Raw genomic sequence first — 12244 nt, forward strand, 5'->3', positions numbered from 1 at the left:
CTCTTATCTCTCCCATCGTACCTTCAGAGTACACTCTCATGGTGCGTCCTCCTCCCCTATCCCGCTCTCTGTTGGAGTTCCTCAGGGATCTGTCCTTGGGCCCCTTCTTTTCTCAATCTACACCTCTTCCCTAGGCTCCCTGATTTCTTCTCATGGTTTCCACTATCATCTTTATGCCGACGACACCCAGCTTTATCTCTCCACACCACAAATCACTGCGGATACCCAGGCCAAAGTCTCGGCCTGCTTATCCGACATTGCTGCCTGGATGTCCAACCGCCACCTGAAACTGAATATGTCTAAGACTGAACTTATTGTTTTCCCACCCAAACCCACTTCCCCTCTCCCTTCACTCTCTATCTCAGTTGATAACACCCTCATCATCCCCGTCTCATCTGCCCGCAACCTTGGTGTCATCTTCGACTCCTCCCTCTCCTTTTCTGCGCACATCCAGCAAATAGCCAAGACCTGTCGCTTCTTCCTCTACAACATTAGCAAAATTCGCCCCTTCCTCTCCGAGCACACCACCCGAACTCTCATCCACTCTCTCATTACCTCTCGCCTTGATTACTGCAACCTACTCCTGACTGGCCTCCCACGTAGCCATCTATCTCCCCTTCAGTCCATCCAGAACTCTGCCGCACGTCTTATCTTCCGCCTTAACCGATATACTCATGTCACCCCTCTCCTCAAGTCACTTCACTGGCTTCCAATCGGATACCGCATACAGTTCAAACTTCTCTTACTCACCTATAAATGCACTCGATCTGCGGCCCCTCCGTACCTCTCTACCCTCATCTCCCCTTACGTCCCTACCCGTAACCTCCGCTCTCAAGACAAATCCCTCCTTTCAGTACCCTTCTCCACCACCTCCAACTCCAGGCTCCGCCCCTTCTGTCTCGCCTCACCCCACGCCTGGAACAAACTCCCTGAGCCCATACGCCGTGCCCCCTCCCTACCCATCTTCAAATCAATGCTCAAAGCCCACCTCTTCAATATCGCCTTCGGCACCTAACCACTTCACCTCTTCTCAGGAAAACTTATCTACCCCAACTTGACATTTCGTCCTTTAGATTGTAAGCTCTTCCGAGCAGGGACCGTCCTTAATTGTTAATTTGTACAGCGCTGCGTAACCCTAGTAGCGCTCTAGAAATGTTAAGTAGTATTAGTAGTAGTAGTAAGTGACTTGCCCAGAATCACAAGGAGCTGCAGAAGAATCAAACCCATTTCCCCAGGATCAAAGTCTACTGCACTAACCACTAAGCTATTCCTCCACTAAGTACATAGTTAAGGTTAGGATATCCATCTATGATGAAAGTTTGTTATAAATCTATTTGTGATACTCTTTATCTTATCAGGGTGCCAAAATATGGAATGAAATTCCATTGCACATTAGCTCTAGCACATCCTATATGTTATTCCGCAGAACAATAGGGGTCCTTATACTAAGCTGTAGTAAGCATTAAAATGTGCTTACTGCAGATTAAAATGACTTACCATGCGGTGTGCTCAGGCATCCCATGGTAATTTTGGCATCAGTGTGTGTGTTAAAAAACAGATTTTATTTTTTAGAGTTGGGGATGGGTCAAGAACAGGGAGTAGCGTGTGAGCCCTTACTGCCTACAAAATAGGTGGCGGTAGGGGTTCACGCACTAATGGTCATGCATTAATTGGAAAATTAGCACATAGTCATTAAGTCAAAAAAATAGAAAAAGAGGCCATTTTACCCAGGATGTAAAAATGGCCTTAGCGCACTAATTAAGCGATCCATTTACAAAGGTGCGCTAGCGTTTTTAGTACATGAGTTAAATATGTACGTGCTAAATGCTAGAGATTCACATATATGCCTATGGGCATCTCTAGTGTTTAAACCAAACAGAGAGGGTAAACAGCATACATAGAAGTTACACAAACAAAAAAAGCAACACTGGGCATTCAAGACTGAGACAACAGGAGTATTTTAATGATAAATGACCTGACACGGGCTGTGTTTCAGCGTTAAAGAAACGCCTGCCTCAGGGCTCAGGGTTTGAATGTGAATTATGTAAAATGTGTATATGTCCAATGCCTCCGAAACTGGATAAGGAAAATTTTTGAAACCAAGCGTGCCTGTCGGAAAAGACAGCCGCGATGTATGGAGAAAAACTTCTGTGTTAGCCTTGTCTACAACTTGCGTTTGCAGAAGACACCATTACCTGTGACTTCATCAGTGATTACCTTTATTAGGCACCTGGAAGCCCTTCAGCTTTGCCTTTGCAACGAGGTCTTCAGATGAGTTTTTGTCTGTGTGTGTTTGTTGCTTGTTCCAGTGTCTCTGCTTGTGGGTGCTTTGAGTGCAGCCTTCTGCCTTGTTTGTGGCTGCATTGAGTGGCTGAGACGCCACAGGGGGCGTGTTAGAGGCGTGTTCTGGGCGGCGTTACGAGATGGGCACCTCCAACGTATAACGGCTAGCGAAATGGGTTCGCATGAGCGGGAACATGGGCGTCCTTAGTTAGACCTGATATAAAAGCAACCAGGCTAAGGGAAAGTTGTCTTTAGACCCATTAGCGGTTTTGTGGAGTTGGAGAGTGGCGACATCGTTGTTGGGAGAGAAAGTTGAGAGATGTTCAGTGCCCTGTTACCTTTGTCTGTGTCCCTGGTTTGCTGCTCTATCTGCCCTTCAGTATGCTGGGGCTGGTGCCCACTAAGACCAGCTTCTATGTCTGACTGGAGTCATCACCTGCATAGCAAAAGGGGCGGAAGTGTGTTGGTCAAAATAATCCAGTTTTGTTTTGCAGCATTCATATACATAGGCCCACATGTGAAGACCCAGAAAACAGATGGTGAAGAATGGCATTAGCAGGTAATCACACAGATCTGACTGTAGATGGTACAGAGCTGGAGAAGAGGAGTACAGTGCATTTTAGAGAGTGATGTGCAAGAGAACCACACAGGCGGGTGACCCCCATTCTCTCTCCATAGTTGAAGCAGCCAGCCTCTGGCCCCTTGGAGCAAACAGATTGGTTTTCCTTTTGGCAATTTCTGGCACCACAAGTTCAAGGTAAGCTCATACCTCTCAGCCACATCTTCTCCTTCTGCTATGTAGATGCTAAACAAACACTTCTTGCATCTTGCACTGCAGCTGGTCAACAGGTTTGCAGGGGAGTGCAGTGGACTCTAATACACTGAACTCTGAGAGCCATGATTGTTTCTACCCAATTCATTGTACAGATTTTTTTTTTACTGCATTTGTATCTCACATTTTCCCACCTCTTTGCAGACTCAATGTGGCTTACAATACATCAAGAATAGTGGAAATATATTAGAAAATAGACATTTGGTGTACAGAAGGATCTTGGGCAATATGATAATAGTAATACATAATAATAGTATCAGATATTATGAGACAGATCTAAATATATGTGGAGGAGTTGTGTATATTCACATTGGTTGATCTTTGTGGTAGGCGTTATCAAAGAGATGAGTCATCAATAGTTTGCAAACCATTTTCAAGGTGGTCACAGGTGCGTGCCTACCACGGCCTTGAGCCCTCAAGTCATGGTGAGGGAGAGGGGTTCTGGTTACAGTTCCTATTCTAAATAACCTGCAGGTGGCTACAGCCCGGTGCCTATAGTATTCCCCTAGCCTGTGCCCTTCTGCACCTGAACAGAAATGCCCACCCAGCCTCCCCCCCCTTACCATACAGCCATGCAGTTTGGAAGGAACAGGTGGCCTGTATGGCCACACTTATGACACATATGTACCAAAGTTTCTCTGTCACAGTTCACCTGTCATGCAACCCAGATTGCTGCCTCCTGTCACATCAACCCCAGCATTTGATAATGCCACATGTAATGCACAAAGTACAGACACAGACCCTGATAGTAGAAAAAGTGTAACATCATAATATATTTTCATAAACAAACTATGTACAAAAAAGTCCCATCAATGAGGCTGCTGTCCCTCCAAGACCCTTCTCATAAGTTCTATCAGTAGCAGCACAAGCCAGCTGTGTGTATCCTGCCTTTGCTCGACAGAGTGGCGCAGTGCTGTCACCTCCAGCAGCAAGTGGTTGATTACAGCAACCAGTTGCTGCAGGAGTTGCAGTACTGCGGCACTGTTGTCCAGTGGTGCTGCTGGGGCTGGTGGTGTAGCTGAGGCTGGTGGGTGCTCCTCCTCCTCCCCCTCCAGAGGAGGCATATTTGCCCATTGGTCCTCCTCCTCCTCCTCCTGCTGCTGCTGCCGCCCTGTGTATGTAAAAGGATTGTCTTTGAGGTTAACACATCCAACATAGCTTGCTTAGTGTAGGAGCTGGCTGGCCTGAGGCGGGGGATGGAGAAAGGTGTGGTGAGACCTGGGCTAAACCCATGGGGTGTGAAATGCATGAGATGACATGACATGGAACCCTGGAAGCTAGTCTGACATACAGTACACAGGATGTGTTAGCAGACCACACTCATTGGTCAGCAACATGTTTGCAATATGATCCGTGACTATGGTTCGCTGACCAGTTGGGAAGCACATAACTTTAATATGAGGCAATGACATCCACTAAGAGTAGGACCTCAGGCAAGAATACCATGAAACAGTATCCATCCCAGAAAGGGGGATACAGAAGGGAGTGGAGGAGTGGCCTAGTGGTTAGGGTGGTGGACTCTGGTCCTGGGGAACTGGGGAACTGAGTTTGATTCTCACTTCAGGCACAGGCAGCTCCTTGTGACTCCGGGCAAGTCACTTAACCCTCCATTGCCCCAGGTACAAATAAGTACCTGTATATGTAAGCCGCATTGAGCCTGCCATGAGTGGGAAAGCGCGGGGTTCAAATGTAACAAAAAAAAAAGTGAGGCATATCAGCTCATTCATCTCAGAGGAGGTTAGTTGGAAGTTGCAGCCACACTCATGGGAGGGTAGCTGCAACCTCAGGCCTTGATCTGGGACAGAGGTGTTATGACTTACTAGTTGCCTATTAGCCACGTGGAAACTGATATTGTACAGGACATTTGCATTATTAAATAAATACATTTACAAATGAGTACAGGTGCCCTGTTTATAATACTGTTGTCGAGCACTGACGCACCGTCACACTGTACTGATTATATCAGGCCTCTCCCGCTTTATTCGGTGGAACCTGCGCCTAAGGGACTCAAGGTCCCTCCGAATGCCAAATCTTCTGCAAGATATAAGTTTGTACACCAGGAGTCAGGGGGTAGCTCTTCTTGTCTTCAGTACACAAATTCATTTGGAAATCAAATAGGAGAGACACACAACACTGATTGGGGGGGGGGGGGCATTACATTGGTACAGGTGATGTCATTGAAGTGGACATGAGGACAGAGAGTACCATGTGTGTGCAGTATTGTAGGGATGTGGGACTGTTTTTCCTTTCTAGTACATAGATTCTATTAATGAATGTGCATGTGCACATATCACTAATTACCCTTGAATGCAGACTACAGTTAGTACTTACATTGCTGAGGGAGCTCTTATATGTGTAGCTACAGGAGGGGGGCCCTGATAGCCCGGGGGGGGGGGAAGCAAACACTTACCTTTCCAACTTGTCTCTTATTTGACACCAGGCTTGAATCGAGACAGTCCTGGGGGGCAGGTGGTGGTGGTGCCTAAAAAGAATGTGCTGGTGCTTCATGCAAAGGTGCACTAGGCACAAATTTTCATCATCGCTGAAATTTGGCTCGCACCTGAGAGCCATGTTTCTCAGTGAATAACCGTTGGAAAATGTGCATCGCCTTATATGGACGCCCATGCATGATGGATGTCCTTACATGCACAGTTCCATATATGGATGACCATCCCATATATGGATGGGCCAGCACATGGATGTCCTGGCATATTTAGAATGGGGCCGCACGTGGACGGCCGTCATGCATGGACGTCCATGATGTGCATGGACCGTCGACATGAGTGCGGGGCCTTATCTGTATAAGTATATTTTCACACGTGTGGAGTCTTCCTTATATGAATCATTATCAAGTGTGCAAACCTCTTCATATACACAATAAAATATGTATGTTCCTTATATTTTCCATAGCTGCATGTTGCGCAAGTACAGTGCATGCAGGGCTGCCGAGAGACTAGGCAACCCCCGGGGCAAGGCCGCCCCCGGGGCCACGCCCACCCCAAGGTCATCATCATCACCGCCCCCCTCCACCTGCCCCCCTCTGTCCACTACTGGGCCGGGCCCCCCTGAATTCAAATCATAGCGCCTCACCTCAACCTTGCTCCGTGTGAATGAAGCGCAGCAGTGGCAGTCTGCAGATTGCCTCCCTTCGGGCCTTCCCTCCCTGTGTCTTGCTCTGGTGCAAGTTACATACCTGGATGTCCGCAACTACATGCACTGTACTTGCGCAACAACCAGATGCATCAGAGAAGTCCAAATTATAGTAATAATAACGTCTTTCTTGTAGAACCGCCGAAGGTGTCAGGTTCTCAGGTTCAGAGCCCGCGGGACGGGCTCTGGAGCAAACGTGAGCCCTTGAGCTGCTGCCGAGGTGCGACAGCAGCAGGCAAAACCCACCAACTAACACTGGGCAAGCACACCGGCAGGGACTGCAGGCACTGCCCAGCGAACCGGAACACATGGACTGGAATCCCCCGGACTGGAGGACACAGGACTGGAACACTGGACTGCAATCCCCCAGACTGGAGGACACAGGACTGGAACACACACCGGACCAGAACACACTGGACTGAAGCACACTGGACTGGTCTGTACAGCTTCACCTGCGCTTGGCCACTACCCCCCCCCCCCCCAAGGGTTGAGCCCTTGGGTTCGAGTGGCCGGCAGGACTTACCTGATACCGGATGACACAGGGACCAGGACTGGAAACAGAAGAGACAGCAGTGCTCCAAGGAACTGGACTAACCAGGGCACTCCTAGGCCTACACTAACAAAAGGACTTCCTAAGCCCTATACTAACACGCTAAACACAAAACTAACAAGCTTCCTAAGCACTACTCTAGCACGCTAGATACAAAACTAACAAGGTGCTTCCTAAGCACTACCCTAGCAAGCTAGACACAAACTATCAAGGTGCTTCCTAAGCACTACTCTAGCAAGCTAGATACAAAACTAACAAGTTGCTTCCAAAACCAAGAGGGAAAAGCAGGGGAACCACAAGGGAAAAGCAGGAAAGCTAAACACACAGACACCAGTGCACACTGCACTAACACTAACCTGGACCTTAGCAAAAGCAAGCAGGGAAACTAGACACAAAGTCAGAAGTGCACACTGCACCACCCTACCTAAAGCAAACACCACCGTTGCAAAGGCCCTGAAGGAAAGAACACCACTTCCTTATCAAGGCCCTCCCAGATGATGTCACACTCCCTAGACCCAGGCAACAGCACACTGACCCAGAGAGCACACTGAAACCCATAGAGGCCCAACCCACACCAATGCAGCACCATGAAGCACTTGAAGCCAGTACACCCAAAGAGAGGTAGAGCTAACTCAGTCCACACACACACAGGTGCAGTATAGTGAAACAATTAGAGCCATGCTGCTGGAAGCTGCCAGCATAGAGAGACAGAGCTAGCTCAGAAAGGACAGACACAGGATACAGACGCCAGCTAAGAAGCTGACCACCAGGAAAAAGGTAAGTTTGAAAGGGGTTCTGACCACGATCATAACAGCAGGATGTTCATATGACAAATGTTGGCAAGTACAGTGAATGTTGGTGACGTCCTTTGGCGGTTCTGGAAGATGGGCGTCCTTTTTTACTACACTTTGGGCATCCCTGATTTGGGCATTTTGTGCTGCCATAATGAAATGTCTAAAGACGTCCATACTATTTTTCAATTATACCTACCTGATTTTGGACGACTTCGCGAGGGTTTCCTAATTCATACTTGGACGACCTTTTGAAAATGCCTCTCTATGTGTCCATTTTCAGCCTGACACCTTACTACCACCCACTGACTTAGTGGCAAGGTCTCACACACTACCCGGATGGTAAGCATGCAGCGCGCTCCCACTGCTGTTTACCGCCAGGTAAGTGCCATGCGGTAGAAAATAGAAAATATTTTGTACTGCACGTTTTCGGCGTGCACCAAATACAGAGTTACTGCCTGGGACATGCAGTAGCTAGGCGGTAATGCTGATTTGGCGCATGCTGGATGAACGTAGGTCCTTACACGCCTTTGTAAAAGGGCCCCCTGCTTTACAATGTTACCCTATTTAGTTTAGTAAATTGAACAACTTTCTATACTGCCTTTTGATAAAATAGAAGCAGGTCAGTATACAAATAAAGGCCAAAACAAGGATAAAACATTTAAGCAGGCTAATAAGACAAAAATAAAATAATAAATTCTCCACTACCACATACACACTGACAACTGAGAAAGGGGAAGTGTGTCACTGTGTCACGATGAAGGTGCACTTTTCAACTTGCATTTCTAAACAGATTTTACCAAGTGATAAATGGAATCCTAAATATAGTCCCCTTCATTCCTCTTGAGCTTTCACAAGTTCACCGTATTGAGAATCAAACAAATCATTCATTGCATTCTCTTTCATTGTAGTCAGGGATACATATGACATTGTTCTAATTTCATTTGTGCTTCATTTTTGTTAGTAATTAAAAGCAATAGATCAAGAGGACATATATCTAGAATGGCATTTTGTTAAGTGCAAAGCTTTTGTCATCTAGGTGAAGAAGATTTCCTGTGTATTCTAAGTCCACGGGATATTTTTAATGACAGTACTCAACCATGGTAGTACTATGCATTTCAATTTAGATCAATCTTTTGTATTAATTAGAAACATCATTCTAGTCAACAGAGATTATGCCCCTCTGAGTGACATTGAATATACTCCAATTTGGTGACAAATTGAACAGGAACTTTGGAAACCATTTTGTCTCAATCAACATGTACCTTCCAGTATATTAGATACCTTACAAAATAACATTATAATTTCTTCTTCCTTTATTTGTCTTTTACAGTTAGACAAACTAATGGAAATTTCGTATGATCTTAATATTCACTCCATGGTCTGGAATAATCCGACCATTTTAATAAATAAAAAAAACGATACTTTGGAAGGAATGGATGAATAGAAGAATTTGATCCCTTGATCAAATCTTGATTGGTACTAAATTAAAATCTTTCTCAATGCTGCAATTGCAATTTGGATTGCATCCCAATCAACACTATCGTTGAATACAGTTACAAAATTTTATGGTGTCCAAACGTTATCCCTGTTCATTATGTGCTATCCAGCCTTCCATATATCAATTTATCATCACAGTGCACCAAAAAGGGCATGTGGCATCTCAACTTTATTCATTTCTAACTCAATCAACTTTAACGGAAAAAAAGGTCTGCGTTCAGCAGGCCCGGTCCAACCCAGTAAGCGAGGTAAGCATGGCAGGAGGGCGCCGACCTCTGGGCGCGCCATGTTGACCCTCGCCGCTTACCTCAGCTCCCGGACCCCGACAGCAGCCCTGCTTTTGGTTTCCTGCTCCGGTACCCGCGCCACCCTAGGGCATTTAAATCTTATATTTAAATTTACCTCTGACATCGCAGCAGCTGCACAGCATCAGTGAAAGTGCTGCTGCCCGACGTCTCTAGCTTTCCCTTCGCTCGTTCGTTCCCTTCTCAGTGTCCTGCCCTCGCAAGGAAATGAAGTCAGAAGAAGGCAGGACACCGAGGGACCGAACGAGCAAAGGGAAGGCTGGGAGACGTCGGCAGCAGCACTTTCACTGACGCTGCGCAGCTGCTGCGACGTCGAAGGTGAATTTAAACACAAGATTTAAACCAGAGAAGAGGGCGGGCAGGTGGACATGGGAGCAGGAAGGCAGGGGAGAGAGGAGCATTGATTGATGGACATGGATGGGAGGGGAGGGAAGAGAATTGCTGGATATGGATGGAAGGGGGAGGGAAGGGGAGAGAGGAGCATCGAAGGGCAAAGATGGACATGGATGGGAGGTCAGGGCCCAGGGAGACAGGAGAAATTGCTAGACATGGAGGGGAGGGGAGGGAGGAGAATTGCTGGATATGGATAGATAGAGGAGGGAAGGGGAGAGGGGAGCATCGATGGACAAGGATGGACATGGATGGGAGGACAGGGCCCAGGGAGAGAGGAGAAATTGCTGGATATGGAGGGGAGGGCAGGGGAGAAAGAGGAGACTTGCTGGATATGGATGGATGGATGGATGGAGGGGGGCAGCCGGGGAGAGGAGAATTGCTGGATATGGATGGATAGAAGATGGATGGAGGGCAGGGGAGTTGTTGGACATGGGTGGATGGAGGGGAGAGCAGGGAGAGAATTGTTGGACATAGATGGAGGGGAGGGAAGGGAAGACAGGTGTAATATTTTCAATGATGCCATGGCTAGTAAAAGGTGTGTGACTACTGTAGGGGCAGAGCCATAGTGAGCCCGCCCCTGGATGGGTAGGGGTGCCGACTAATAGGCTGCAGGAGGGCGCCAGAAACCCTAGGACCGGCCCTGGCGTTCAGTATGGGAATCTGACTTACAATGTTCATTTACTAACCATCAATGGAATACTTTTTGGGCTAAAACAAGTAAACCCATTGCCTCATCAACTTTCCTTCAATTGCTTTTTTTTTATGCATCATAGAGCCTTATTGTCTCCTCAAAAAGTGAAGGTTTCAGGTTTGTTGAAAGTTAACTTATGTTGGCCATGTAATGAACATCAAGGTACTCTTCTCCATTTAATTTTTGAATGCCCTGGTACTAATCTATTTTAGACCAAAGTATGGCAAATTATCTCATCTATATTTAATTTCAATGAAATTCTAACCCCATACAAAGATAATATTTGGTTCAATAACATTGGATCACTCTTTGGAGGGTTATGATTCTAAACTTTTTGACACATTGATTGCAATAACTCTCAAATATATTTTAGCAAACTGGAAGAATAGTTCACAACTTAACATTCATTTTTGGTGGAATAATGTTTTACAAATTCATAAATATTGTACAGCCAATACTGGTCATTTCCAGATGTGTAATCACAAAGTTTGGTTAACATTGCAGCAATATTTGGAATCAAACCCCACTAGTTAGCCATCTGAGCACACTATTATGATCCCTTTTTCCCTTCTTCCCTTTCTTAATTTTACCCTCTGTCCTTCGTTTTCCCCTCCAAGTTATTATTTATTTTTATACAACTTCCATTTTTGTATACCTGCTGTATACTTAATTCGAATTAGTTAATTTTAATTGGTTATATGTTTGTTATCATATAGTTCTTCTTGTTTGTATGTCATTATCAAATGAAAAAGAACAGAAAAAACATGGGGTCCACTATTCAGCCGGCTGCAATTAGCGTTGTACCGAACGCCACCATGTTCAGACTCCGGCACTGAATTTCCAGATATAGGGAGCCAGCAAGAACATAGCCAGTTAAGTGCATTATTCAACACTTAGGGGCCCTTTTACTAAACCGCGTAAGCATCTACGCATGCCCAATGCATGCCAAAATGGAGTTACCACCTGACTATAGCGTGGCTTTTGTGGTAATTTCATTTTTGGCGCACGTCCGATATGCACGTCTGAAAAATATTTTTTATTTTTGGGCACACGTAATGGACGCAGGCCAAGTGGCATTTGGTGCGTGTAGGTCATTACCGCCCAATTATCACATGAGTCTTTACCACTAGGTAAATGGCTGGCGGTAAGGTCTCAGACCCAAAATGGATGAGCGGCAGTTTTCATTTTGCTGCACGTCCATTTTCGGCAAAAAAAAAGTGTGGTCAAACATCCAGGTATTCAGTGCTGGAACTGGATTAGTGCTGACATTTAGTATCCCAATTTAACTCATGTGAGGCAGCAGCTGCTTTTCCATCATTATAAATTGAATGATGTTATAATTGATTTAATCATGTTTGATAGATGGTTCCACAAGGAAAGAATGTAGATAAGGTAACACATACCATCATGTGGTTATCCTAATATATGTGCATTAAGACATAGATTGTATGATTTTATACACAGATTAATATTTTCATTTAAGCTCATTTTAACATTTTTTAATGGTTAAAGTGATACAATGTTTTTTTTGTTACATTTGTACCTCATGCTTTCCCACTCATGGCAGGCTCAATGCGGCTTACATGGGGCAATGGAGGGTTAAGTGACTTGCCCAGAGTCACAAGGAGCTGCCTGTGCCTGAAGTGGGAATTGAACTCAGTTCCTCAGTTCCCCAGGACCAAAGTCCAAAAGTATTCCATTGATGGTTAGTAAATGAACATTGTAAGTCAGATTCCTATACTGAACGCA

This window comes from Microcaecilia unicolor, chromosome 6 (assembly GCF_901765095.1).
Source record: "Microcaecilia unicolor chromosome 6, aMicUni1.1, whole genome shotgun sequence".
Taxonomy (NCBI): domain Eukaryota; kingdom Metazoa; phylum Chordata; class Amphibia; order Gymnophiona; family Siphonopidae; genus Microcaecilia; species Microcaecilia unicolor.